At 51.9% G+C, this 25,511-nt stretch overlaps 18 non-coding genes across 18 annotated transcripts; all 18 read right to left on the minus strand.

Annotated features, from left to right (window-relative positions):
* Positions 1-315: 315 nt before the first annotated feature.
* Positions 316-506, minus strand: LOC137113280 (U2 spliceosomal RNA). The gene has a single exon (XR_010912415.1). It is a non-coding gene; the product is annotated as a U2 spliceosomal RNA (small nuclear RNA).
* Positions 507-687: 181 nt separating this feature from the next.
* On the minus strand, positions 688-803 carry LOC137113832 (U5 spliceosomal RNA). The gene has a single exon (XR_010912953.1). It is a non-coding gene; the product is annotated as a U5 spliceosomal RNA (small nuclear RNA).
* Positions 804-1,353: 550 nt separating this feature from the next.
* On the minus strand, positions 1,354-1,544 carry LOC137114232 (U2 spliceosomal RNA). The gene has a single exon (XR_010913340.1). It is a non-coding gene; the product is annotated as a U2 spliceosomal RNA (small nuclear RNA).
* A 181-nt stretch (positions 1,545-1,725) lies between these two features.
* LOC137113759 (U5 spliceosomal RNA) lies at positions 1,726-1,841 on the minus strand. Its single transcript, XR_010912880.1, has one exon. It is a non-coding gene; the product is annotated as a U5 spliceosomal RNA (small nuclear RNA).
* A 382-nt stretch (positions 1,842-2,223) lies between these two features.
* LOC137114385 (U2 spliceosomal RNA) lies at positions 2,224-2,414 on the minus strand. Its single transcript, XR_010913487.1, has one exon. It is a non-coding gene; the product is annotated as a U2 spliceosomal RNA (small nuclear RNA).
* Positions 2,415-2,595: 181 nt separating this feature from the next.
* Positions 2,596-2,711, minus strand: LOC137113896 (U5 spliceosomal RNA). Its single transcript, XR_010913015.1, has one exon. It is a non-coding gene; the product is annotated as a U5 spliceosomal RNA (small nuclear RNA).
* Positions 2,712-3,261: 550 nt separating this feature from the next.
* LOC137114392 (U2 spliceosomal RNA) lies at positions 3,262-3,452 on the minus strand. The gene has a single exon (XR_010913493.1). It is a non-coding gene; the product is annotated as a U2 spliceosomal RNA (small nuclear RNA).
* Positions 3,453-3,633: 181 nt separating this feature from the next.
* Positions 3,634-3,749, minus strand: LOC137113881 (U5 spliceosomal RNA). The gene has a single exon (XR_010913001.1). It is a non-coding gene; the product is annotated as a U5 spliceosomal RNA (small nuclear RNA).
* Positions 3,750-4,300: 551 nt separating this feature from the next.
* On the minus strand, positions 4,301-4,491 carry LOC137114218 (U2 spliceosomal RNA). The gene has a single exon (XR_010913326.1). It is a non-coding gene; the product is annotated as a U2 spliceosomal RNA (small nuclear RNA).
* A 181-nt stretch (positions 4,492-4,672) lies between these two features.
* On the minus strand, positions 4,673-4,788 carry LOC137113760 (U5 spliceosomal RNA). The gene has a single exon (XR_010912881.1). It is a non-coding gene; the product is annotated as a U5 spliceosomal RNA (small nuclear RNA).
* Positions 4,789-5,339: 551 nt separating this feature from the next.
* On the minus strand, positions 5,340-5,530 carry LOC137114219 (U2 spliceosomal RNA). Its single transcript, XR_010913327.1, has one exon. It is a non-coding gene; the product is annotated as a U2 spliceosomal RNA (small nuclear RNA).
* Positions 5,531-5,711: 181 nt separating this feature from the next.
* On the minus strand, positions 5,712-5,827 carry LOC137113958 (U5 spliceosomal RNA). Its single transcript, XR_010913075.1, has one exon. It is a non-coding gene; the product is annotated as a U5 spliceosomal RNA (small nuclear RNA).
* A 552-nt stretch (positions 5,828-6,379) lies between these two features.
* On the minus strand, positions 6,380-6,570 carry LOC137114220 (U2 spliceosomal RNA). Its single transcript, XR_010913328.1, has one exon. It is a non-coding gene; the product is annotated as a U2 spliceosomal RNA (small nuclear RNA).
* Positions 6,571-6,751: 181 nt separating this feature from the next.
* On the minus strand, positions 6,752-6,867 carry LOC137113762 (U5 spliceosomal RNA). Its single transcript, XR_010912883.1, has one exon. It is a non-coding gene; the product is annotated as a U5 spliceosomal RNA (small nuclear RNA).
* Positions 6,868-7,419: 552 nt separating this feature from the next.
* LOC137113281 (U2 spliceosomal RNA) lies at positions 7,420-7,610 on the minus strand. The gene has a single exon (XR_010912416.1). It is a non-coding gene; the product is annotated as a U2 spliceosomal RNA (small nuclear RNA).
* Positions 7,611-7,791: 181 nt separating this feature from the next.
* LOC137113833 (U5 spliceosomal RNA) lies at positions 7,792-7,907 on the minus strand. Its single transcript, XR_010912954.1, has one exon. It is a non-coding gene; the product is annotated as a U5 spliceosomal RNA (small nuclear RNA).
* A 551-nt stretch (positions 7,908-8,458) lies between these two features.
* Positions 8,459-8,649, minus strand: LOC137114222 (U2 spliceosomal RNA). The gene has a single exon (XR_010913330.1). It is a non-coding gene; the product is annotated as a U2 spliceosomal RNA (small nuclear RNA).
* A 181-nt stretch (positions 8,650-8,830) lies between these two features.
* Positions 8,831-8,946, minus strand: LOC137113959 (U5 spliceosomal RNA). Its single transcript, XR_010913076.1, has one exon. It is a non-coding gene; the product is annotated as a U5 spliceosomal RNA (small nuclear RNA).
* Positions 8,947-25,511: the final 16,565 nt, after the last annotated feature.

Genomic DNA, 25,511 nt, shown 5'->3' on the forward strand with positions numbered 1-25,511 from the left:
GAGACGGGCAACGCGGGGAGCGGTAAACGGGCCCTGTGGCGGGATGGAAACGTTGCCCCCTATGCCTGCAGGGGGAAATGCAGAACGCGCACGGGGGCCCTGTTGTTGCTACACCTTGCTGTGGCGCGCTGCACTTTTCGGCCAGTTGTCATGGCTGACAAAGCGTAATTGCAAGAAGACAAAAACCAAAAGAAGCCTACCGAGAAGCCGCCACTAAGTCGGCAGGGGTACTTAGCGTGACCCCCGGCGGCCGTCCCATTTGGCTCACGCCCTGAAAAGCTGAGCAAGTTTTTTTTTTTTGTCCACAGGTGGAGAGAAGGCTGCACCGTTCCCAGCGGCACTGCAAGGACAGGTCGATGCGTGGAGTGAACGGAGCAAGCCCCTTTTTCAGCTCCCGGTTCTAAAAATCCGTTTAATAGGTTGTCCCCGTGTAGAGGACATATCAGATATTAAACTGATAAGAACAGATACTACACTTGATCTTAGCCAAAAGGCCGAGAAGCAATAACCCCCACTCTTTGCTGCCTGAGCCAACCTCCTCTGACACTTCTCAAGTGTCGCGGTGCAGTATTGTTAACTGGACGTAACACTGGCCGCTGCTGAGCACCCACCCAGGGCCGTGCTCTCTTTGCACAGGCCGACCTCTCCACAGACACAGCTGCTTTGACGTTTGACAAAGTCACAGGGCTCTGCCAGAAGGCAAAGCCTGCCAAAAATGGAATTTAACTCATTGGTATTCCTCTCCACGGAAGTCTTTAGTAAAAGGCGAAAGACCTGTGCGTGATGAAGAGAAACCAGAGTAAGGACGCTCCTGCCTTCGTGTGGGGCCGAAGTCCCTCGTCGCACCACTCACCACCTTCGCGGAACCCCCTTCTCGGCTTGCGAGGCGTTCCAATTCCCAGGCAGCTCCCATTTCCCTGAGGCCGCCCCGGCCCTTTGGCCAAGCCAATCAGATTGCGGACAGACTAAGATCCTGCCTTTTCCAGGCGGGCTAGTAAACGCTCAGCTGCTTGCAGATCTTGAGCGAGGAGCGAGAAAAGGAGACGGGCAACGCGGGGAGCGGTAAACGGGCCTTGTGGCGGGATGGAAACGTTGCCCCCTATGCCTGCAGGGGGAAATGCAGAACGCGCACGGGGGCCCTGTTGTTGCTACACCTTGCTGTGGCGCGCTGCACTTTTCGGCCAGTTGTCATGGCTGACAAAGCGTAATTGCAAGAAGACAAAAACCAAAGGAGCCTACCGAGAAGCCGCCACTAAGTCGGCAGGGGTACTTAGCGTGACCCCCGGCGGCCGTCCCATTTGGCTCACGCCCTGAAAAGCTGAGCAAGTTTTTTTTTTTGTCCACAGGTGGAGAGAAGGCTGCACCGTTCCCAGCGGCACTGCAAGGCCAGGTCGATGCGTGGAGTGAACGGAGCAAGCCCCTTTTTCACCTCCCGGTTCTAAAAATCCGTTTAATAAGTTGTCCCCGTGTAGAGGACATATCAGATATTAAACTGATAAGAACAGATACTACACTTGATCTTAGCCAAAAGGCCGAGAAGCGATGGCCCCCACTCTTTGCTGCCTGAGCCAACCTCCTCTGACACTTCTCAAGTGTCGCGGTGCAGTATTGTTAACTGGACGTAACACTGGCCGCTGCTGAGCACCCACCCACGGCCGTGCTCTCTTTGCACAGGCCGACCTCTCCACGGACACAGCTGCTTTGACGTTTGACAAACTCACAGGGCTCTGCCAGAAGGCAAAGCCTGCCAAAAATGGAATTTAACTCATTGGTATTCCTCTCCACGGAAGTCTTTAGTAAAAGGCGAAAGACTTGTGCGTGATGAAGAGAAACCAGAGTAAGGACGCTCCTGCCTTCGTGTGGGGCCGAAGTCCCTCGTCGCACCACTCACCACCTTCGCGGAACCCCCTTCTCGGCTTGCGAGGCGTTCCAATTCCCAGGCAGCTCCCATTTCCCTGAGGTCGCCCCGGCCCTTTGGCCAAGCCAATCAGATTGCGGACAGACTAAGATCCTGCCTTTTCCAGGCGGGCTAGCAAACGCTCAGCTGCTTGCAGATCTTGAGGCTGACAAAGCGTAATTGCAAGAAGACAAAAACCAAAGGAGCCTACCGAGAAGCCGCCACTAAGTCCGCAGGGGTACTTAGCGTGACCCCCGGCGGCCGTCCCATTTGGCTCACGCCCTGAAAAGCTGAGCAAGTTTTTTTTTTTTGTCCACAGGTGGAGAGAAGGCTGCACCGTTCCCAGCGGCACTGCAAGGCCACGTCGATGCGTGGAGTGAACGGAGCAAGCCCCTTTTTCAGCTCCCGGTTCTAAAAATCCGTTTAATAAGTTGTCCCCGTGTAGAGGACATATCAGATATTAAACTGATAAGAACAGATACTACACTTGATCTTAGCCAAAAGGCCGAGAAGCGATGACCCCCACTCTTTGCTGCCTGAGCCAACCTCCTCTGACACTTCTCAAGTGTCGCGGTGCAGTATTGTTAACTGGACGTAACACTGGCCGCTGCTGAGCACCCACCCACGGCCGTGCTCTCTTTGCACAGGCCGACCTCTCCACGGACACAGCTGCTTTGACGTTTGACAAACTCACAGGGCTCTGCCAGAAGGCAAAGCCTGCCAAAAATGGAATTTACCTCATCTGTATTCCTCTCCACGGAAGTCTTTAGTAAAAGGCGAAAGACTTGTGCGTGATGAAGAGAAACCAGAGTAAGGACGCTCCTGCCTTCGTGTGGGGCGGAAGTCCCTCGTCGCACCACTCACCACCTTCGCGGAACCCCCTTCTCGGCTTGCGAGGCGTTCCAATTCCCAGCCAGCTCCCATTTCCCTGAGGCCACCCCGGCCCTTTGGCCAAGCCAATCAGATTGCGGACAGACTAAGATCCTGCCTTTTCCAGGCGGGCTAGCAAACGCTCAGCTGCTTGCAGATCTTGAGCGAGGAGCGAGAAAAGGAGACGGGCAACGCGGGGAGCGGTAAACGGGCCCTGTGGCGGGATGGAAACGTTGCCCCCTATGCCTGCAGGGGGAAATGCAGAACGCGCACGGGGGCCCTGTTGTTGCTACACCTTGCTGTGGTGCGCTGCACTTTTCGGCCAGTTGTCATGGCTGACAAAGCGTAATTGCAAGAAGACAAAAACCAAAGGAGCCTACCGAGAAGCCGCCACTAAGTCGGCAGGGGTACTTAGCGTGACCCCCGGCGGCCGTCCCATTTGGCTCACGCCCTGAAAAGCTGAGCAAGTTTTTTTTTTTGTCCACAGGTGGAGAGAAGGCTGCACCGTTCCCAGCGGCACTGCAAGGCCAGGTCGATGCGTGGAGTGAACGGAGCAAGCCCCTTTTTCAACTCCCGGTTCAAAAAATCCGTTTAATAAGTTGTCCCCGTGTAGAGGACATATCAGATATTAAACTTATAAGAACAGATACTACACTTGATCTTAGCCAAAAGGCCGAGAAGCGATGACCCCCACTCTTTGCTGCCTGAGCCAACCTCCTCTGACACTTCTCAAGTGTCGCGGTGCAGTATTGTTAACTGGACGTAACACTGGCCGCTGCTGAGCACCCACCCACGGCCGTGCTCTCTTTGCACAGGCCGACCTCTCCACGGACACAGCTGCTTTGACGTTTGACAAACTCACAGGGCTCTGCCAGAAGGCAAAGCCTGCCAAAAATGGAATTTAACTCATCTGTATTCCTCTCCACGGAAATCTTTAGTAAAAGGCGAAAGACTTGTGCGTGATGAAGAGAAACCAGAGTAAGGACGCTCCTGCCTTCGTGTGGGGCCGAAGTCCCTCGTCGCACCACTCACCACCTTCGCGGAACCCCCTTCTCGGCTTGCGAGGCGTTCCAATTCCCAGGCAGCTCACATTTCCCTGAGGCCGCCCCGGCCCTTTGGCCAAGCCAATCAGATTGCGGACAGACTAAGATCCTGCCTTTTCCAGGCGGGCTAGCAAACGCTCAGCTGCTTGCAGATCTTGAGCGAGGAGCGAGAAAAGGAGACGGGCAACGCGGGGAGCGGTAAACGGGCCCTGTGGCGGGATGGAAACGTTGCCCCCTATGCCTGCAGGGGGAAATGCAGAACGCGCACGGGGGCCCTGTTGTTGCTACACCTTGCTGTGGCGCGCTGCACTTTTTGGCCAGTTGTCATGGCTGACAAAGCGTAATTGCAAGAAGACAAAAACCAAAGGAGCCTACCGAGAAGCCGCCACTAAGTCGGCAGGGGTACTTAGCGTGACCCCCTGCGGCCGCCCCATTTGGCTCACGCCCTGAAAAGCTGAGCAAGTTTTTTTTTTTTGTCCACAGGTGGAGAGAAGGCTGCACCGTTCCCAGCGGCACTGCAAGGCCAGGTCGATGCGTGGAGTGAACGGAGCAAGCCCCTTTTTCAGCTCCCGGTTCTAAAAATCCGTTTAATAAGTTGTCCCCGTGTAGAGGACATATCAGATATTAAACTGATAAGAACAGATACTACACTTGATCTTAGCCAAAAGGCCGAGAAGCGATGACCCCCACTCTTTGCTGCCTGAGCCAACCTCCTCTGACACTTCTCAAGTGTCGCGGTGCAGTATTGTTAACTGGACATAACACTGGCCGCTGCTGAGCACCCACCCACGGCCGTGCTCTCTTTGCACAGGCCGACCTCTCCACGGACACAGCTGCTTTGACGTTTGACAAACTCACAGGGCTCTGCCAGAAGGCAAAGCCTGCCAAAAATGGAATTTAACTCATTGGTATTCCTCTCCACGGAAGTCTTTAGTAAAAGGCGAAAGACTTGTGCGTGATGAAGAGAAACCAGAGTAAGGACGCTCCTGCCTTCGTGTGGGGCCGAAGTCCCTCGTCGCACCACTCACCACCTTCGTGGAACCCCCTTCTCGGCTTGCGAGGCGTTCCAATTCCCAGGCAGCTCCCATTTCCCTGAGGCCGCCCCGGCCCTTTGGCCAAGCCAATCAGATTGCGGACAGACTAAGATCCTGCCTTTTCCAGGCGGGCTAGCAAACGCTCAGCTGCTTGCAGATCTTGAGCGAGGAGCGAGAAAAGGAGACGGGCAACGCGGGGAGCGGTAAACGGGCCCTGTGGCGGGATGGAAACGTTGCCCCCTATGCCTGCAGGGGGAAATGCAGAACGCGCACGGGGGCCCTGTTGTTGCTACACCTTGCTGTGGCGCGCTGCACTTTTCGGCCAGTTGTCATGGCTGACAAAGCGTAATTGCAAGAAGACAAAAACCAAAGGAGCCTACCGAGAAGCCGCCACTAAGTCGGCAGGGGTACTTAGCGTGACCCCCGGCGGCCGTCCCATTTGGCTCACGCCCTGAAAAGCTGAGCAAGTTTTTTTTTTTTGTCCACAGGTGGAGAGAAGGCTGCACCGTTCCCAGCGGCACTGCAAGGCCAGGTCGATGCGTGGAGTGAACGGAGCAAGCCCCTTTTTCAGCTCCCGGTTCTAAAAATCCGTTTAATAAGTTGTCCCCGTGTAGAGGACATATCAGATATTAAACTGATAAGAACAGATACTACACTTGATCTTAGCCAAAAGGCCGAGAAGCGATGACCCCCACTCTTTGCTGCCTGAGCCAACCTCCTCTGACACTTCTCAAGTGTCGCGGTGCAGTATTGTTAACTGGACGTAACACTGGCCGCTGCTGAGCACCCACCCACGGCCGTGCTCTCTTTGCACAGGCCGACCTCTCCACGGACACAGCTGCTTTGACGTTTGACAAACTCACAGGGCTCTGCCAGAAGGCAAAGCCTGCCAAAAATGGAATTTAACTCATTGGTATTCCTCTCCACGGAAGTGTTTAGTAAAAGGCGAAAGACTTGTGCGTGATGAAGAGAAACCAGAGTAAGGACGCTCCTGCCTTCGTGTGGGGCCGAAGTCCCTCGTCGCACCACTCACCACCTTCGCGGAACCCCCTTCTCGGCTTGCGAGGCGTTCCAATTCCCAGGCAGCTCCCATTTCCCTGAGGCCGCCCCGGCCCTTTGGCCAAGCCAATCAGATTGCGGACAGACTAAGATCCTGCCTTTTCCAGGCGGGCTAGCAAACGCTCAGCTGCTTGCAGATCTTGAGCGAGGAGCGAGAAAAGGAGACGGGCAACGCGGGGAGCGGTAAACGGGCCCTGTGGCGGGATGGAAACGTTGCCCCCTATGCCTGCAGGGGGAAATGCAGAACGCGCACGGGGGCCCTGTTGTTGCTACACCTTGCTGTGGCGCGCTGCACTTTTCGGCCAGTTGTCATGGCTGACAAAGCGTAATTGCAAGAAGACAAAAACCAAAGGAGCCTACCGAGAAGCCGCCACTAAGTCGGCAGGGGTACTTAGCGTGACCCCCGGCGGCCGTCCCATTTGGCTCACGCCCTGAAAAGCTGAGCAAGTTTTTTTTTTTTTGTCCACAGGTGGAGAGAAGGCTGCACCGTTCCCAGCGGCACTGCAAGGCCAGGTCGATGCGTGGAGTGAACGGAGCAAGCCCCTTTTTCAGCTCCCGGTTCTAAAAATCCGTTTAATAAGTTGTCCCCGTGTAGAGGACATATCAGATATTAAACTGATAAGAACAGATACTACACTTGATCTTAGCCAAAAGGCCGAGAAGCGATGACCCCCACTCTTTGCTGCCTGAGCCAACCTCCTCTGACACTTCTCAAGTGTCGCGGTGCAGTATTGTTAACTGGACGTAACACTGGCCGCTGCTGAGCACCCACCAACGGCCGTGCTCTCTTTGCACAGGCCGACCTCTCCACGGACATTGCTGCTTTGACGTTTGACAAACTCCCAGGGCTCTGCCAGAAGGCAAAGCCTGCCAAAAATGGAATTTAACTCATTGGTATTCCTCTCCACGGAAGTCTTTAGTAAAAGGCGAAAGACTTGTGCGTGATGAAGAGAAACCAGAGTAAGGACGCTCCTGCCTTCGTGTGGGGCCGAAGTCCCTCGTCGCACCACTCACCACCTTCGCGGAACCCCCTTCTCGGCTTGCGAGGCGTTCCAATTCCCAGGCAGCTCCCATTTCCCTGAGGCCGCCCCGGCACTTTGGCCAAGCCAATCAGATTGCGGACAGACTAAGATCCTGCCTTTTCCAGGCGGGCTAGCAAACGCTCAGCTGCTTGCAGATCTTGAGCGAGGAGCGAGAAAAGGAGACGGGCAACGCGGGGAGCGGTAAACGGGCCCTGTGGCGGGATGGAAACGTTGCCCCCTATGCCTGCAAGGGGAAATGCAGAACGCGCACGGGGGCCCTGTTGTTGCTACACCTTGCTGTGGCGCGCTGCACTTTTCGGCCAGTTGTCATGGCTGACAAAGCGTAATTGCAAGAAGACAAAAACCAAAAGAAGCCTACCGAGAAGCCGCCACTAAGTCGGCAGGGGTACTTAGCGTGACCCCCGGCGGCCGTCCCATTTGGCTCACGCCCTGAAAAGCTGAGCAAGTTTTTTTTTTTTGTCCACAGGTGGAGAGAAGGCTGCACCGTTCCCAGCGGCACTGCAAGGACAGGTCGATGCGTGGAGTGAACGGAGCAAGCCCCTTTTTCAGCTCCCGGTTCTAAAAATCCGTTTAATAGGTTGTCCCCGTGTAGAGGACATATCAGATATTAAACTGATAAGAACAGATACTACACTTGATCTTAGCCAAAAGGCCGAGAAGCAATAATCCCCACTCTTTGCTGCCTGAGCCAACCTCCTCTGACACTTCTCAAGTGTCGCGGTGCAGTATTGTTAACTGGACGTAACACTGGCCGCTGCTGAGCACCCACCCAGGGCCGTGCTCTCTTTGCACAGGCCGACCTCTCCACAGACACAGCTGCTTTGACGTTTGACAAAGTCACAGGGCTCTGCCAGAAGGCAAAGCCTGCCAAAAATGGAATTTAACTCATTGGTATTCCTCTCCACGGAAGTCTTTAGTAAAAGGCGAAAGACCTGTGCGTGATGAAGAGAAACCAGAGTAAGGACGCTCCTGCCTTCGTGTGGGGCCGAAGTCCCTCGTCGCACCACTCACCACCTTCGCGGAACCCCCTTCTCGGCTTGCGAGGCGTTCCAATTCCCAGGCAGCTCCCATTTCCCTGAGGCCGCCCCGGCCCTTTGGCCAAGCCAATCAGATTGCGGACAGACTAAGATCCTGCCTTTTCCAGGCGGGCTAGTAAACGCTCAGCTGCTTGCAGATCTTGAGCGAGGAGCGAGAAAAGGAGACGGGCAACGCGGGGAGCGGTAAACGGGCCTTGTGGCGGGATGGAAACGTTGCCCCCTATGCCTGCAGGGGGAAATGCAGAACGCGCACGGGGGCCCTGTTGTTGCTACACCTTGCTGTGGCGCGCTGCACTTTTCGGCCAGTTGTCATGGCTGACAAAGCGTAATTGCAAGAAGACAAAAACCAAAGGAGCCTACCGAGAAGCCGCCACTAAGTCGGCAGGGGTACTTAGCGTGACCCCCGGCGGCCGTCCCATTTGGCTCACGCCCTGAAAAGCTGAGCAAGTTTTTTTTTTTTGTCCACAGGTGGAGAGAAGGCTGCACCGTTCCCAGCGGCACTGCAAGGCCAGGTCGATGCGTGGAGTGAACGGAGCAAGCCCCTTTTTCAGCTCCCGGTTCTAAAAATCCGTTTAATAAGTTGTCCCCGTGTAGAGGACATATCAGATATTAAACTGATAAGAACAGATACTACACTTGATCTTAGCCAAAAGGCCGAGAAGCGATGACCCCCACTCTTTGCTGCCTGAGCCAACCTCCTCTGACACTTCTCAAGTGTCGCGGTGCAGTATTGTTAACTGGACGTAACACTGTCCGCTGCTGAGCACCCACCCACGGCCGTGCTCTCTTTGCACAGGCCGACCTCTCCACGGACACAGCTGCTTTGACGTTTGACAAACTCACAGGGCTCTGCCAGAAGGCAAAGCCTGCCAAAAATGGAATTTAACTCATTGGTATTCCTCTCCACGGAAGTGTTTAGTAAAAGGCGAAAGACTTGTGCGTGATGAAGAGAAACCAGAGTAAGGACGCTCCTGCCTTCGTGTGGGGCCGAAGTCTCTCGTCGCACCACTCACCACCTTCGCGGAACCCCCTTCTCGGCTTGCGAGGCGTTCCAATTCCCAGGCAGCTCCCATTTCCCTGAGGCCGCCCCGGCCCTTTGGCCAAGCCAATCAGATTGCGGACAGACTAAGATCCTGCCTTTTCCAGGCGGGCTAGCAAACGCTCAGCTGCTTGCAGATCTTGAGCGAGGAGCGAGAAAAGGAGACGGGCAACGCGGGGAGCGGTAAACGGGCCCTGTGGCGGGATGGAAACGTTGCCCCCTATGCCTGCAGGGGGAAATGCAGAACGCGCACGGGGGCCCTGTTGTTGCTACACAATGCTAATCTGGACTTCACTCGCTGAAAATGCCCCTCCCAGTTGACGGTAGCACTATTCATTGGTTTGAATTGTACACCTAAGATCTTTATTGGCCCTTGACACGCTGATAGTCCACCCGGAGCAACATCACGCCCCTTCCACCTCCCTTTACTGTACATTTGCCAATGTTGAGCCTAGCTCCTGAGACCCTTCCAAAATCCTCAAAAAGCTCCAAAGCTCTCACCACACACTCGTCACTGTCCAGCAACAATGTTGTGTCATCAGCGTACTGTGAAAGTTTCACCCGTACGTCCCCTCCCCCTGGAACCAGGGTCACCCTCACACTGGCGTCTGCTCTGATGGCCTCTGCAGGGGAATGCAGGGGGGGTGCCTAAGCCCTTCAACACCTTCAGCATCTGGGATACAACAGAACCGGGAACATCTGGATGCAGCAGAACCTGGAACTGTCGACAACCGGTCCAGAAACCTTGTGGGTCCCGCAAATATCGTGCAGCAGAAACCACATCAGAAAAGGGACCGAAAAATTCCTTTGATGCCAAGTCTGTCATAAAAGGGTTGAACATATGGACAGAAATTATCCTAAAGTTAGGTCTGTCCATATTTACCACCTCACACAAATTCAACGGGTGCTTGTTTGCCAATCTAGCACATCTTGCAGTGACAGCCTGATGAGTCTCAGCTGAAACACATGAAACATCATACCCGGTTGCCTGCTGATGCCACTGAATACAAAAAACGTCCTCCACCGTCAGATTCAACTGGCCCTTGATGATTCTGGTGCAAAACAAATCCCTTGGCATCACTTCCCTGTCACTGCTCCTCCACTGGAACCTCAAAGTCCTACGCAGTCCCACTCGAGGAATTGACCGGCCCTGGTTGGCAAACGCCAAGTTAGAAAAAGAAGAAAAAACACAGTCCGTGCTTCTCAAATGTACAAGTTACAAGAAAAGATTTATTTATTGTTTTTTTATATTTTATTAGAAATAAATCAACAGTACAGTAACCATTATACTCCAAACACATGACTTGGCACTGTGTCCCCATTCGCATCCCCGCACCCCTGAAGTGAAACTGCCCATATCTCATGAAAGAAAAACAAACGACTCCAATACAGAAAAACACAAACAAAAGAAAGACACAATAAGAAAAACTGAAACATAACCTGTACCAGTGCACCGTTATCTTTTATAGCAACCCAAAACCACCTTTCCACTTTTCTTTTGCAGCGTGATACCCCAACTTGTCCACATCCCACTTCATCCTTTCTGTCACCTCTGATTCGACCCCCTTAGCCACCCTCTCTGTACTCAACTCCACTCCACTCCATTCCGTACGAGCTCCTGTCTTGCCAGCCATAGCCCCCTTTTGTATAGGCTCAGGAGCAACCACAAAATCCCCCACCCACTCCTAATGTGGGCTCCTACAAAACCCCTCTCCACCACCTGCCATGTCAGTGTAAGATCAGGCTTTGCCCTCCCCACCACCTTTTTTGCCTTAGCCCAGAGTTGTCTGGTAAAACTGCACTCCCACATAACATGGTACGCTGTCTCCCCAGCACCACACGATGGTCTCGGGCACAGAGGAGACCGGCCCACACCGTGCCTGTGTATCTTGTCTCACACCGGTAGCGTTCTGTGCAAGCAGGCCCAGTTCAGATCCTTCTGCCCATTACTCAGGCCTACTGCCTGAACACCCACCCAAACTGATGACGGTACCCCCAACAACGGAGATGGGTTTACCTTCCCTCTAACCACCCTGTACAGGACCCTTTGCTGCTTCCATATGCCATCTTCCAGGGCCTTAGGGTGAGCCCTCAGCCACTTGGCAACCCAGGCATAGTGCCACGATAGCTGCTCTGACCTCGGACTTACATTGGACCAGTTCAGTATCCCTCTGGCAGCGTATAAAAAGAAATATTTCATACCTAAACTATCCGGCTGCCCCACCTCTGAAGCCATGTCCTGAAGCAGAGACGCCACAAAAATGGTGTCAAGTTTCAGGGGGTGGTCCGGCACATCCCTGCCACCCTCAGCCAAGCCCGACATCATGCGGCCACGTGCCACCCACTCATACCTCCCTCCCCATAGGAAATCGAAAATTGTTCTCGCCAGGGGCCGTCTGATGGCGACCGGCAGAGGGAAAACATATGCCAGGTGGAGCACAGAGGAGAGCATGTCCGCCTTGAGCACAAGCACTTTACCCAGAAGTGTCAGCTTCCTGGCCTTCCACAATGCTAATCTGGACTTCAATCGCTGAAAACGCCCCTCCCAGTTGACGGTAGCACTATTCATTGGTTGGAATTGTACACCTAAGATCTTTATTGGCCCTTGACACACCGATAGTCCACCCGGAGCAACATCACGCTCCTTCCAACTCCCTTCACTGTACATTTGCCAATGTTGAGCCTAGCTCCTGAGACCCTTCCAAAATCCTCAAAACCTCCAAAGCTCTCACCACACACTCGTCACTGTCCAGCAACAATGTTGTGTCATCAGTGTACTGTGAAAGTTTCACCCGTAGGTCCCCTCCCCCTGGAACCAGGGTCACCCTCACACTGGCGTCTGCTCTGATGGCCTCTGCAGGGGAATGCAGGGGGGGTGCTGAAGCCCTTCAACACCTTCAGCATCTGGGTGCAGCAGAACCGGGAACATCTGGGTGCAGCAGAACCTGGAACTGTCGACAACCGGTCCAGAAACCTAGTGGGTCCCGCACATATCGTGCAGCAGAAACCACATCAGAAAAGCGACCGAAAAATTCCTTTAATGCCAAGTCTGTCATAAAAGGGTTGAACATATGGACAGAAATTATCCTAAAGTTAGGTCTGTCCATATTTACCACCTCACACAAATTCAACGGGTGCTTGTTTGCCAATCTAGCACACCTTGCAGTGACAGCCTGATGAGTCTCAGCTGAAACAAATGAAACATCATACCCGGTTGCCTGCTGATGCCACTGAATACAAAAAACGTCCTCCACCATCAGATTCAACTGGCCCTTGATGATTCTGGTGCAAAACAAATCCCTTGGCATCACTTCCCTGTCGGTGCTCCTCCACTGGAACCTCAAAGTCCTGCAAAGTCCCACCCAAGGAATTGACCGGCCCTGGTTGGCAAACGCCATGTTAGAAAAAGAAGAAAAAACACAGCCTGCGCTTCTCAAATGTACAAGTGTCAAGAACAGATTTTTTTTTTTTTTATATATTTTATTAGAAAAAATCAACAGTACAGTAACCATTATACTTCCAACACATGACTTGGCACTGTGTCCCCATTCGCATCCCCGCACCCCTGAAGTGAAACTGCCCATATGTCATGAAAGAAAAACAAACGACTCCAAAACAGAAAAACACAAGCAAAAAAAAGACACAATAAGAAAAACTGAAACATAACCTGTACCAGTGCACCATTATCTTTTATAGCAACCCAAAACCACCTTTCCACTTTTCTTTTGCAGCGTGATACCCCAACTTGTCCACATCCAACTTCATCCTTTCTGTCACCTCCCATTCGACCCCCTTAGCCACCCTCTTTGTAGTCCACTCCACTCCACTCCATTCCGTACGAGCTCCTGTCTTGCCAGCCATAGCCCCCTTTTGTATAGGCTCAGGAGCAACCACAAAATCCCCCACCCACTCCTAATTTGGGCTCCTACAAAACCCCTCTCCACCACCTGCCATGTCAGTGTAAGATCAGGCTTTGCCCTCCCCACGACCTTTTTTGCCTTAGCCCAGAGCTATCTGGCAAAACTGCACTCCCACATAACATGGTACGCTGTCTCCCCAGCACCACACGATGGTCTCGGGCACAGAGGAGACCGGCCCAGACCGTGCCTGTGTATCTTGCCTCGCACCGGTAGCGTTCTGTGCAAGCAGGCCCAGTTCAGATCCTTCTGCCCATTACTCAGGCCTACTGCCTGAAGACCCACCCAAACTGATGACGGTACCCCCAACACCAGAGACGGGTTTACCTTCCCTCTAACCACCCTGTACAGGACCCTTTGCTGCTTCCATATGCCATCTTCCAGGGCCTTAGGGTGAGCCCTCAGCCACTTGGCAACCCAGGCATAGTGCCACGGTAGCTGCTCTGACCTCGGACTTACATTGGACCAGTTCAGTATCCCTCTGGCAGCGTATAAAAAGAAATATTTCATACCTAAACTAGCCAGATGCCCCACCTCTGAAGCCATGTCCTGAAGCAGAGACGCCACAAAAATGGTGTCAAGTTTCAGGGGGAGGTCCAGCACATCCCTGCCACCCTCAGCCAAGCCCGACATCATGCGGCCACGTGCCACCCACTCATACCTCCCTCCCCATAGGAAATCGAAAATTGTTCTCGCCAGGGGCTGTCTGATGGCGACCGGCAGAAGGAAAACATATGCCAGGTGGAGCACAGAGGAGAGCATGTCCGCCTTGAGCACAAGCACTTTACCCAGAAGTGTGAGCTACCTGGCCTTCCACAATGCTAATCTGGACTTCAATCGCTAAAAAAACGCCCCTCCCAGTTGACGGTAGCACTATTCATTGGTTGGAATTGTACACCTAAGATCTTTATTGGCCCTTGACACACCGATAGTCCACCCGGAGCAACATCACGCTCCTTCCAACTCCCTTCACTGTACATTTGCCAATGTTGAGCCTAGCTCCTGAGACCCTTCCAAAATCCTCAAAACCTCCAAAGCTCTCACCACACACTCGTCACTGTCCAGCAACAATGTTGTGTCATCAGTGTACTGTGAAAGTTTCACCCGTACGTCCCCTCCCCCTGGAACCAGGGTCACCCTCACACTGGCGTCTGCTCTGATGGCCTCTGCAGGGGAATGCAGGGGGGGTGCTGAAGCCCTTCAACACCTTCAGCATCTGGGTGCAGCAGAACCGGGAACATCTGTGTGCAGAATAACCTGGAACTGTCGACAGCCAGTCCAGAAACCTAGTGGGTCCTGCACATATCGTGCAGCAGAAACCACATCAGAAAAGCGACCGAAAAATTCCTTTAATGCCAAGTCTGTCATAAAAGGGTTGAACATATGGACAGAAATTATCCTAAAGTTAGGTCTGTCCATATTTACCACCTCACACAAATTTAACGGGTGCTTGTTTGCCAATCTAGCACACCTTGCAGTGACAGCCTGATGAGTCTCAGCTGAAACAAATGAAACATCATACCCGGTTGCCTGCTGATGCCACTGAATACAAAAAACGTCCTCCACCGTCAGATTCAACTGGCCCTTGATGATTCTGGTGCAAAACAAATCCCTTGGCATCACTTCCCTGTCGCTGCTCCTCCACTGGAACCTCAAAGTCCTGCGAAGTCCCACCCAAGGAATTGACCGGCCCTGGTTGGCAAACGCCATGTTAGAAAAAGAAGAAAAAACACAGCCCGCGCTTCTCAAATGTACAAGTGTCAAGAACATATTTTTTTTTTTTTTTTTATATATTTTATTAGAAAAAATCAACAGTACAGTAACCATTATACTCCCAACACATGACTTGGCACTGTGTCCCCATTCGCATCCCCGCACCCCTGAAGTGAAACTGCCCATATATCATGAAAGAAAAACAAACGACTCCAAAACAGAAAAACACAAGCAAAAGAAAGACACAATAAGAAAAACTGAAACATAACCTGTACCAGTGCACTATTATCTTTTATAGCAACCCAAAACCACCTTTCCACTTTTCTTTTGCAGCGTGATACCCCAACTTGTCCACATCCAACTTCATGCTTTCTGTCACCTCCCATTCGACCCCCTTAGCCACCCTCTTTGTAGTCCACTCCACTCCACTCCATTCCATACGAGCTCCTGTCTTGCCAGCCATAGCCCCCTTTTGTATGGGCTCAGGAGCAACCACAAAATCCCCCACCCACTCCTAATGTGGGCTCCTACAAAACCCCTCTCCACCACCTGCCATGTCAGTGTAAGATCAGGCTTTGCCCTCCCCACCACCTTTTTTGCCTTAGCCCAGAGTTGTCTGGTAAAACTGCACTCCCACATAACATGGTACGCTTTCTCCCCAGCACCACACGATGGTCTCGGGCACAGAGGAGACCGGCCCAGACCGTGCCTGTGTATCTTGTCTCACACCGGTAGCGTTCTGTGCAAGCAGGCCCAGTTCAGATCCTTCTGCCCATTACTCAGGCCTACTGCCTGAACACCCACCCAAACTGATGATGGTACCCCCAACAACGGAGATGGGTTTACCTTCCCTCTAACCACCCTGTACAGGACCCTTTGCTGCTTCCATATGCCATCTTCCAGGGTCTTAGGGTGAGCCCTCAGCCACTTGGCAACCCAGGCATAGTGCCACGATAGCTGCTCTGACCTCGGACTTACATTGGACCAGTTCAGTATCCCTCTGGCAGCGTATAAAAAGAAATATTTCATACCTAAACTAGCCGGATGCCCCACCTCTGAAGCCATGTCCTGAAGCAGAGACGCCACAAAAATGGTGTCAAGTTTCAGGGGGTGGTCCGGCACATCCCTGCCACCCTCAGCCAAGCCCGACATCATGCGGCCACGTGCCACCCACTCATACCTCCCTCCCCATAGGAAATCAAAAATTGTTCTCGCCAGGGGCTGTCTGATGGCGACCGGCAGAGGGAAAACATATGCCAGGTGGAGCACACAGGAGAGCATGTCCGCCTTAAGCACAAGCACTTTACCCAGAAGTGTCAGCTTCCTGGCCTTCCACAATGCTAATCTGGACTTCAATCGCTGAAAACGCCCCTCCCAGTTGACGGTAGCACTATTCATTGGTTGGAATTGTACACCTAAGATCTTTATTGGCCCTTGACACACCGATAGTCCACCTGGAGCAACATCACGCTCCTTCCAACTCCCTTCACTGTACATTTGCCAATGTTGAGCCTAGCTCCTGAGACCCTTCCAAAATCCTCAAAACCTCCAAAGCTCTCACCACACACTCGTCACTGTCCAGCAACAATGTTGTGTCATCAGCGTACTGTGAAAGTTTCACCCGTACGTCCCCTCCCCCTGGAACCAGGGTTACCCTCACACTGGCGTCTGCTCTGATGGCCTCTGCAGGGGAATGCGGGGGGGTGCCTAAGCCCTTCAACACCTTCAGCATCTGGGATACAGCAGAACCGGCAACATCTGGATGCAGCAGAACCTGGAACTGTCGACAACCGGTCCAGAAACCTTGTGCGTCCCGCAAATATCGTGCAGCAGAAACCACATCAGAAAAGGGACCGAAAAATTCCTTTGATGCCAAGTCTGTCATAAAAGGGTTGAACATATGGACAGAAATTATCCTAAAGTTAGGTCTGTCCATATTTATTACCTCACACAAATTCAACGGGTGCTTGTTTGCCAATCTAGCACACCTTGCAGTGACAGCCTGATGAGTCTCAGCTGAAACAAATGAAACATCATACCCGGTTGCCTGCTGATGCCACTGAATACAAAAAACGTCCTCCACCGTCAGATTCAACTGGCCCTTGATGATTCTGGTGCAAAAAAAATCCCTTGGCATCACTTCCCTGTCGCTGCTCCTCCACTGGAACCTCAAAGTCCTGCGAAGTCCCACCCAAGGAATTGACCGGCCCTGGTTGGCAAACGCCATATTAGAAAAAGAAGAAAAAACACAGCCCGCGCTTCTCAAATGTACAAGTGTCAAGAACAGATTTTTTTTTTTTTTTTTTTTATATTTTATTAGAAAAAATCAACAGTACAGTAACCATTATACTCCCAACACATGACTTGGCACTGTGTCCCCATTCGCATCCCCGCACCCCTGAAATGAAACTGCCCATATGTCATGAAAGAAAAACAAACGACTCCAAAACAGAAAAACACAAGCAAAAGAAAGACACAATAAGAAAAACTGAAACATAACCTGTACCAGTGCACCATTATCTTTTATAGCAACCCAAAACCACCTTTCCACTTTTCTTTTGCAGCGTGATACCCCAACTTGTCCACATCCAACTTCATGCTTTCTGTCACCTCCCATTCGACCCCCTTAGCCACCCTCTCTGTAGTCCACTCCACTCCACTCCATTCCGTACGAGCTCCTGTCTTGCCAGCCATAGCCCCCTTTTGTATGGGCTCAGGAGCAACCACAAAATCCCCCACCCACTCCTAATGTGGGCTCCTACAAAACCCCTCTCCACCACCTGCCATGTCAGTGTAAGATCAGGCTTTGCCCTCCCCACCACCTTTTTTGCCTTAGCCCAGAGTTGTCTGGTAAAACTGCACTCCCACATAACATGGTACGCTCTCTCCCCAGCACCACACGATGGTCTCGGGCACAGAGGAGACCGGCCCAGACCGTGCCTGTGTATCTTGTCTCACACCGGTAGCGTTCTGTGCAAGCAGGCCCAGTTCAGATCCTTCTGTCCATTACTCAGGCCTACTGCCTGAACACCCACCCAAACTGATGATGGTACCCCCAACAACGGAGATGGGTTTACCTTCCCTCTAACCACCCTGTACAGGACCCTTTGCTGCTTCCATATGCCATCTTCCAGGGTCTTAGGGTGAGCCCTCAGCCACTTGGCAACCCAGGCATAGTGCCACGATAGCTGCTCTGACCTCGGACTTACATTGGACCAGTTCAGTATCCCTCTGGCAGCGTATAAAAAGAAATATTTCATACCTAAACTAGCCGGATGCCCCACCTCTGAAGCCATGTCCTGAAGCAGAGACGCCACAAAAATGGTGTCAAGTTTCAGGGGGTGGTCCGGCACATCCCTGCCACCCTCAGCCAAGCCCGACATCATGCGGCCACGTGCCACCCACTTATACCTCCCTCCCCATAGGAAATCGAAAATTGTTCTCGCCAGGGGCTGTCTGATGGCGACCGGCAGAGGGAAAACATATGCCAGGTGGAGCACACAGGAGAGCATGTCCGCCTTAAGCACAAGCACTTTACCCAGAAGTGTCAGCTTCCTGGCCTTCCACAATGCTAATCTGGACTTCAATCGCTGAAAACGCCCCTCCCAGTTGACGGTAGCACTATTCATTGGTTGGAATTGTACACCTAAGATCTTTATTGGCCCTTGACACACCGATAGTCCACCCGGAGCAACATCACGCTCCTTCCAACTCCCTTCACTGTACATTTGCCAATGTTGAGCCTAGCTCCTGAGACCCTTCCAAAATCCTCAAAACCTCCAAAGCTCTCACCACACACTCGTCACTGTCCAGCAACAATGTTGTGTCATCAGCGTACTGTGAAAGTTTCACCCGTACGTCCCCTCCCCCTGGAACCAGGGTTACCCTCACACTGGCGTCTGCTCTGATGGCCTCTGCAGGGGAATGCGGGGGGGTGCCTAAGCCCTTCAACACCTTCAGCATCTGGGATACAGCAGAACCGGCAACATCTGGATGCAGCAGAACCTGGAACTGTCGACAACCGGTCCAGAAACCTTGTGGGTCCCGCAAATATCGTGCAGCAGAAACCACATCAGAAAAGGGACCGAAAAATTCCTTTGATGCCAAGTCTGTCATAAAAGGGTTGAACATATGGACAGAAATTATCCTAAAGTTAGGTCTGTCCATATTTATTACCTCACACAAATTCAACGGGTGCTTGTTTGCCAATCTAGCACACCTTGCAGTGACAGCCTGATGAGTCTCAGCTGAAACAAATGAAACATCATACCCGGTTGCCTGCTGATGCCACTGAATACAAAAAACGTCCTCCACCGTCAGATTCAACTGGCCCTTGATGATTCTGGTGCAAAACAAATCCCTTGGCATCACTTCCCTGTCGCTGCTCCTCCACTGGAACCTCAAAGTCCTGCGAAGTCCCACCCAAGGAATTGACCGGCCCTGGTTGGCAAACGCCATATTAGAAAAAGAAGAAAAAACACAGCCCGCGCTTCTCAAATGTACAAGTGTCAAGAACAGATTTTTTTTTTTTTTTTTTTTTTTTTTATTAGAAAAAATCAACAGTACAGTAACCATTATACTCCCAACACATGACTTGGCACTGTGTCCCCATTCGCATCCCCGCACCCCTGAAATGAAACTGCCCATATGTCATGAAAGAAAAACAAACGACTCCAAAACAGAAAAACACAAGCAAAAGAAAGACACAATAAGAAAAACTGAAACATAACCTGTACCAGTGCACCATTATCTTTTATAGCAACCCAAAACCACCTTTCCACTTTTCTTTTGCAGCGTGATACCCCAACTTGTCCACATCCAACTTCATGCTTTCTGTCACCTCCCATTCGACCCCCTTAGCCACCCTCTCTGTAGTCCACTCCACTCCACTCCATTCCGTACGAGCTCCTGTCTTGCCAGCCATAGCCCCCTTTTGTATGGGCTCAGGAGCAACCACAAAATCCCCCACCCACTCCTAATGTGGGCTCCTACAAAACCCCTCTCCACCACCTGCCATGTCAGTGTAAGATCAGGCTTTGCCCTCCCCACCACCTTTTTTGCCTTAGCCCAGAGTTGTCTGGTAAAACTGCACTCCCACATAACATGGTACGCTCTCTCCCCAGCACCACACGATGGTCTCGGGCACAGAGGAGACCGGCCCAGACCGTGCCTGTGTATCTTGTCTCACACCGGTAGCGTTCTGTGCAAGCAGGCCCAGTTCAGATCCTTCTGCCCATTACTCAGGCCTACTGCCTGAACACCCACCCAAACTGATGATGGTACCCCCAACAACGGAGATGGGTTTACCTTCCCTCTAACCACCCTGTACAGGACCCTTTGCTGCTTCCATATGCCATCTTCCAGGGTCTTAGGGTGAGCCCTCAGCCACTTGGCAACCCAGGCATAGTGCCACGATAGCTGCTCTGACCTCGGACTTACATTGGACCAGTTCAGTATCCCTCTGGCAGCGTATAAAAAGAAATATTTCATACCTAAACTAGCCGGATGCCCCACATCTGAAGCCATGTCCTGAAGCAGAGACGCCACAAAAATGGTGTCAAGTTTCAGGGGGTGGTCCGGCACATCCCTGCCACCCTCAGCCAAGCCCGACATCATGCGGCCACGTGCCACCCACTCATACCTCCCTCCCCATAGGAAATCGAAAATTGTTCTCGCCAGGGGCTGTCTGATGGCGACCGGCAGAGGGAAAACATATGCCAGGTGGAGCACAGAGGAGAGCATGTCCGCCTTGAGCACAAGCACTTTACCCAGAAGTGTCAGCTTCCTGGCCTTCCACAATGCTAATCTGGACTTCAATCGCTGAAAACGCCCCTCCCAGTTGACGGTAGCACTATTCATTGGTTGGAATTGTACACCTAAGATCTTTATTGGCCCTTGACACACCGATAGTCCACCCGGAGCAACATCACGCTCCTTCCAACTCCCTTCACTGTACATTTGCCAATGTTGAGCCTAGCTCCTGAGACCCTTCCAAAATCTTCAAAACCTCCAAAGCTCTCACCACACACTCGTCACTGTCCAGCAACAATGTTGTGTCATCAGTGTACTGTGAAAGTTTCACCCGTAGGTCCCCTCCCCCTGGAACCAGGGTCACCCTCACACTGGCGTCTGCTCTGATGGCCTCTGCAGGGGAATGCAGGGGGGGTGCTGAAGCCCTTCAACACCTTCAGCATCTGGGTGCAGCAGAACCGGGAACATCTGGGTGCAGCAGAACCTGGAACTGTCGACAACCAGTCCAGAAACCTAGTGGGTCCCGCACATATCGTGCAGCAGAAACCACAACAGAAAAGCGACCGAAAAATTCCTTTAATGCCAAGTCTGTCATAAAAGGGTTGAACATATGGACAGAAATTATCCTAAAGTTAGGTCTGTCCATATTTACCACCTCACACAAATTCAACGGGTGCTTGTTTGCCAATCTAGCACACCTTGCAGTGACAGCCTGATGAGTCTCAGCTGAAACAAATGAAACATCATACCCGGTTGCCTGCTGATGCCACTGAATACAAAAAACGTCCTCCACCGTCAGATTCAACTGGCCCTTGATGATTCTGGTGCAAAACAAATCCCTTGGCATCACTTCCCTGTCGCTGCTCCTCCACTGGAACCTCAAAGTCCTGCGAAGTCCCACCCAAGGAATTAACCGGCCCTGGTTGGCAAACGCCATGTTAGAAAAAGAAGAAAAAACACAGCCCGCGCTTCTCAAATGTACAAGTGTCAAGAACAGATTTTTTTTTTTTTTTTTTATATTTTATTAGAAAAAATCAACAGTACAGTAACCATTATACTCCCAACACATGACTTGGCACTGTGTCCCCATTCGCATCCCCGCACCCCTGAAGTGAAACTGCCCATATGTCATGAAAGAAAAACAAACGACTCCAAAACAGAAAAACACAAGCAAAAGAAAGACACAATAAGAAAAACTGAAACATAACCTGTACCAGTGCACCGTTATCTTTTATAGCAACCCAAAACCACCTTTCCACTTTTCTTTTGCAGCGTGATACCCCAACTTGTCCACATCCCAATTCATCCTTTCTGTCACCTCTAATTCGACCCCCTTAGCCACCCTCTCTGTACTCCACTCCACTCCACTTCATTCCCTTCGAGCTCCTGTCTTGCCAGCCATAGCCCCCTTTTGTATAGGCTCAGGAGCAACCACAAAATCCCCCACCCACTCCTAATGTGGGCTCCTACAAAACCCTTCTCCACCACCTGCCATGTCAGTGTAAGATCAGGCTTTGCCCTCCCCACCAACTTTTTTGCCTTAGCCCAGAGCTGTCTGGTAAAACTGCACTCCCACATATCATGGTACGCTGTCTCCCCAGCACCACACGATGGACTCGGGCACAGAGGAGACCGGCCCAGACCGTGCCTGTGTATCTTGTCTCGCACCGGTAGCGTTCTGTGCAAGCAGGTCCAGTTCAGATCCTTCTGCCCATTACTCAGGCCTACTGCCTGAACACCCACCCAAACTGATGACGGTACCCCCAACACCAGAGACGGGTTTACCTTCCCTCTAACCACCCTGTACAGGACCCTTTGCTGCTTCCATATGCCATCTTCCAGGGCCTTAGGGTGAGCCCTCAGCCACTTGGCAACCCAGGCATAGTGCCACGGTAGCTGCTCTGACCTCGGACTTACATTGGACCAGTTCAGTATCCCTCTGGCAGCGTATAAAAAGAAATATTTCATACCTAAACTAGCCAGATGCCCCAACTCTGAAGCCATGTCCTGAAGCAGAGACGCCACAAAAATGGTGTCAAGTTTTAGGGGGAGGTCCGGCACATCCCTGCCACCCTCAGCCAAGCCCGACATCATGCGGCCACGTGCCACCCACTCATACCTCCCTCCCCATAGGAAATTGAAAATTGTTCTCGCCAGGGGCCGTCTGATGGCGACCGGCAGAGGGAAAACAGAGTGGAGAGCATGTCCGCCTTGAGCACAAGCACTTTACCCAGAAGTGTCAGCTTCCTGGCATTCCACAATGCTAATCTGGACTTCACTCGCTGAAAACGCCCCTCCCAGTTGACGGTAGCACTATTCATTGGTTGGAATTGTACACCTAAGATCTTTATTGGCCCTTGACACGCTGATAGTCCACCCGGAGCAACATCACGCCCCTTCCACCTCCCTTCACTGTACATTTGCCAATGTTGAGCCTAGCTCTTGAGACCCTTCCAAAATCCTCAAAAAGCTCCAAAGCTCTCACCACACACTCGTCACTGTCCAGCAACAATGCTGTGTCATCAGCGTACTGTGAAAGTTTCACCCGTAGGTCCCCTCCCTCTGGAACCAGGGTCACTTTCACACTGGCGTCTGCTCTGATGGCCTCTGCAGGGGAATGCAGAGGGGGTGCTGAAGCCCTTCAACACCTTCAGCATCTGGGTGCAGCAGAACCGGGAACATCTGGGTGCAGCAGAACCTGGAACTGTCGACAACCGGTCCAGAAACCTAGTGGGTCCCGCACATATCGTGCAGCAGAAACCACATCAGAAAAGCGACCGAAAAATTCCTTTAATGCCAAGTCTGTCATAAAAGGGTTGAACATATGGACAGAAATTATCCTAAAGTTAGGTCTGTCCATATTTACCACCTCACACAAATTCAACGGGTGCTTGTTTGCCAATCTAGCACACCTTGCAGTGACAGCCTGATGAGTCTCAGCTGAAACAAATGAAACATCATACCCAGTTGCCTGCTGATGCCACTGAATACAAAAAACGTCCTCCACCGTCAGATTCAACTGGCCCTTGATGATTCTGGTGCAAAACAAATCCCTTGGCATCACTTCCCTGTCGCTGCTCCTCCACTGGAACCTCAAAGTCCTGCGCAGTCCCACTCGAGGAATTGACCGGCCCTGGTTGGCAAACGCCATGTTAGAAAAAGAAGAAAAATCACAGCCCGCGCTTCTCAAATGTACAAGTGTCAAGAACAGATTATTATTTTTTTTTTTTATATTTTATTAGAAAAAAATCAACAGTACAGTAACCATTATACTCCCAACACATGACTTGGCACTGTGTCCCCATTCGCATCCCCGCACCCCTGAAGTGAAACTGCCCATATGTCATGAAAGAAAAACAAACGACTCCAAAACAGAAAAACACAAGCAAAAGAAAGACACAATAAGAAAAACTGAAACATAACCTGTACCAGTGCACCGTTATCTTTTATAGCAACCCAAAACCACCTTTCCACTTTTCTTTTGCAGCGTGATACCCCAACTTGTCCACATCCCACTTCATCCTTTCTGTCACCTCTAATTCGACCCCCTTAGCCACCCTCTCTGTACTCCACTCCACTCCACTTCATTCCGTACGAGCTCCTGTCTTGCCAGCCATAGCCCCCTTTTGTATAGGCTCCGGAGCAACCACAAAATCCCCCACCCACTCCTAATTTTGGGCTCCTACAAAACCCCTCTCCACCACCTGCCATGTCAGTGTAAGATCAGGCTTTGCCCTCCCCACCACCTTTTTTGCCTTAGCCCAGAGCTGTCTGGTAAAACTGCACTCCCACATAACATGGTACGCTGTCTCCCCAGCACCACACGATGGTCTCGGGCACAGAGGAGACCGGCCCAGACCGTGCCTGTGTATCTTGTCTCGCACCGGTAGCGTTCTGTGCAAGCAGGCCCAGTTCAGATCCTTCTGCCCATTACTCAGGCCTACTGCCTGAACACCCACCCAAACTGATGACGGTACCCCCAACAACGGAGACGGGTTTACCTTCCCTCTAACCACCCTGTACAGGACCCTTTGCTGTTTCCATATGCCATCTTCCAGGGCCTCAGGGTGAGCCCTCAGCCACTTGGCAACCCAGGCATAGTGCCACGGTAGCTGCTCTGACCTCGGACTTACATTGGACCAGTTCAGTATCCCTCTGGCAGCGTAAAAAAAGAAATATTTCATACCTAAACTAGCCGGATGCACCACCTCTGAAGCCATGTCCTGAAGCAGAGACGCCACAAAAATGGTGTCAAGTTTTAGGGGGAGGTCCGGCACATCCCTGCCACCCTCAGCCAAGCCCGACATCATGCGGCCACGTGCCACCCACTCATACCTCCCTCCCCATAGGAAATCGAAAATTGTTCTCGCCAGGGGCCGTCTGATGGCGACCGGCAGAGGGAAAACATATGCCAGGTGGAGCACAGAGGAGAGCATGTCCGCCTTGAGCACAAGCACTTTACCCAGAAGTGTCAGCTTCCTGGCCTTCCACAATGTTAATCTGGACTTCACTCGCTGAAAACGCCCCTCCCAATTGACGGTAGCACTATTCATTGGTTTGAATTGTACACCTAAGATCTTTATTGGCCCTTGACACGCTGATAGTCCACCCGGAGCAACATCACGCCCCTTCCACCTCCCTTCACTGTACATTTGCCAATCTTGAGCCTAGCTCCTGAGACCCTTCCAAAATCCTCAAAAAGCTCCAAAGCTCTCACCACACACTCGTCACTGTCCAGCAACAATGTTGTGTCATCAGCGTATTGTGAAAGTTTCACCCGTAGGTCCCCTCCCTCTGGAACCAGGGTCACCCTCACACTGGCATCTGCTCTGATGGCCTCTGCAGGGGAATGCAGGGGGGGTGCCTAAGCCCTTCAACACCTTCAGCATCTGGGATACAGCAGAACCGGCAACATCTGGATGCAGCAGAACCTGGAACTGTCGACAACCGGTCCAGAAACCTTGTGGGTCCCGCAAATATCGCGCAGCAGAAACCACATCAGAAAAGGGACCGAAAAATTCCTTTGATGCCAAGTCTGTCATAAAAGGGTTGAACATATGGACAGAAATTATCCTAAAGTTAGGTCTATCCATATTTACCACCTCACA

Source organism: Channa argus, unplaced genomic scaffold, assembly GCF_033026475.1.
Source record: "Channa argus isolate prfri unplaced genomic scaffold, Channa argus male v1.0 Contig016, whole genome shotgun sequence".
Classification (NCBI taxonomy): domain Eukaryota; kingdom Metazoa; phylum Chordata; class Actinopteri; order Anabantiformes; family Channidae; genus Channa; species Channa argus.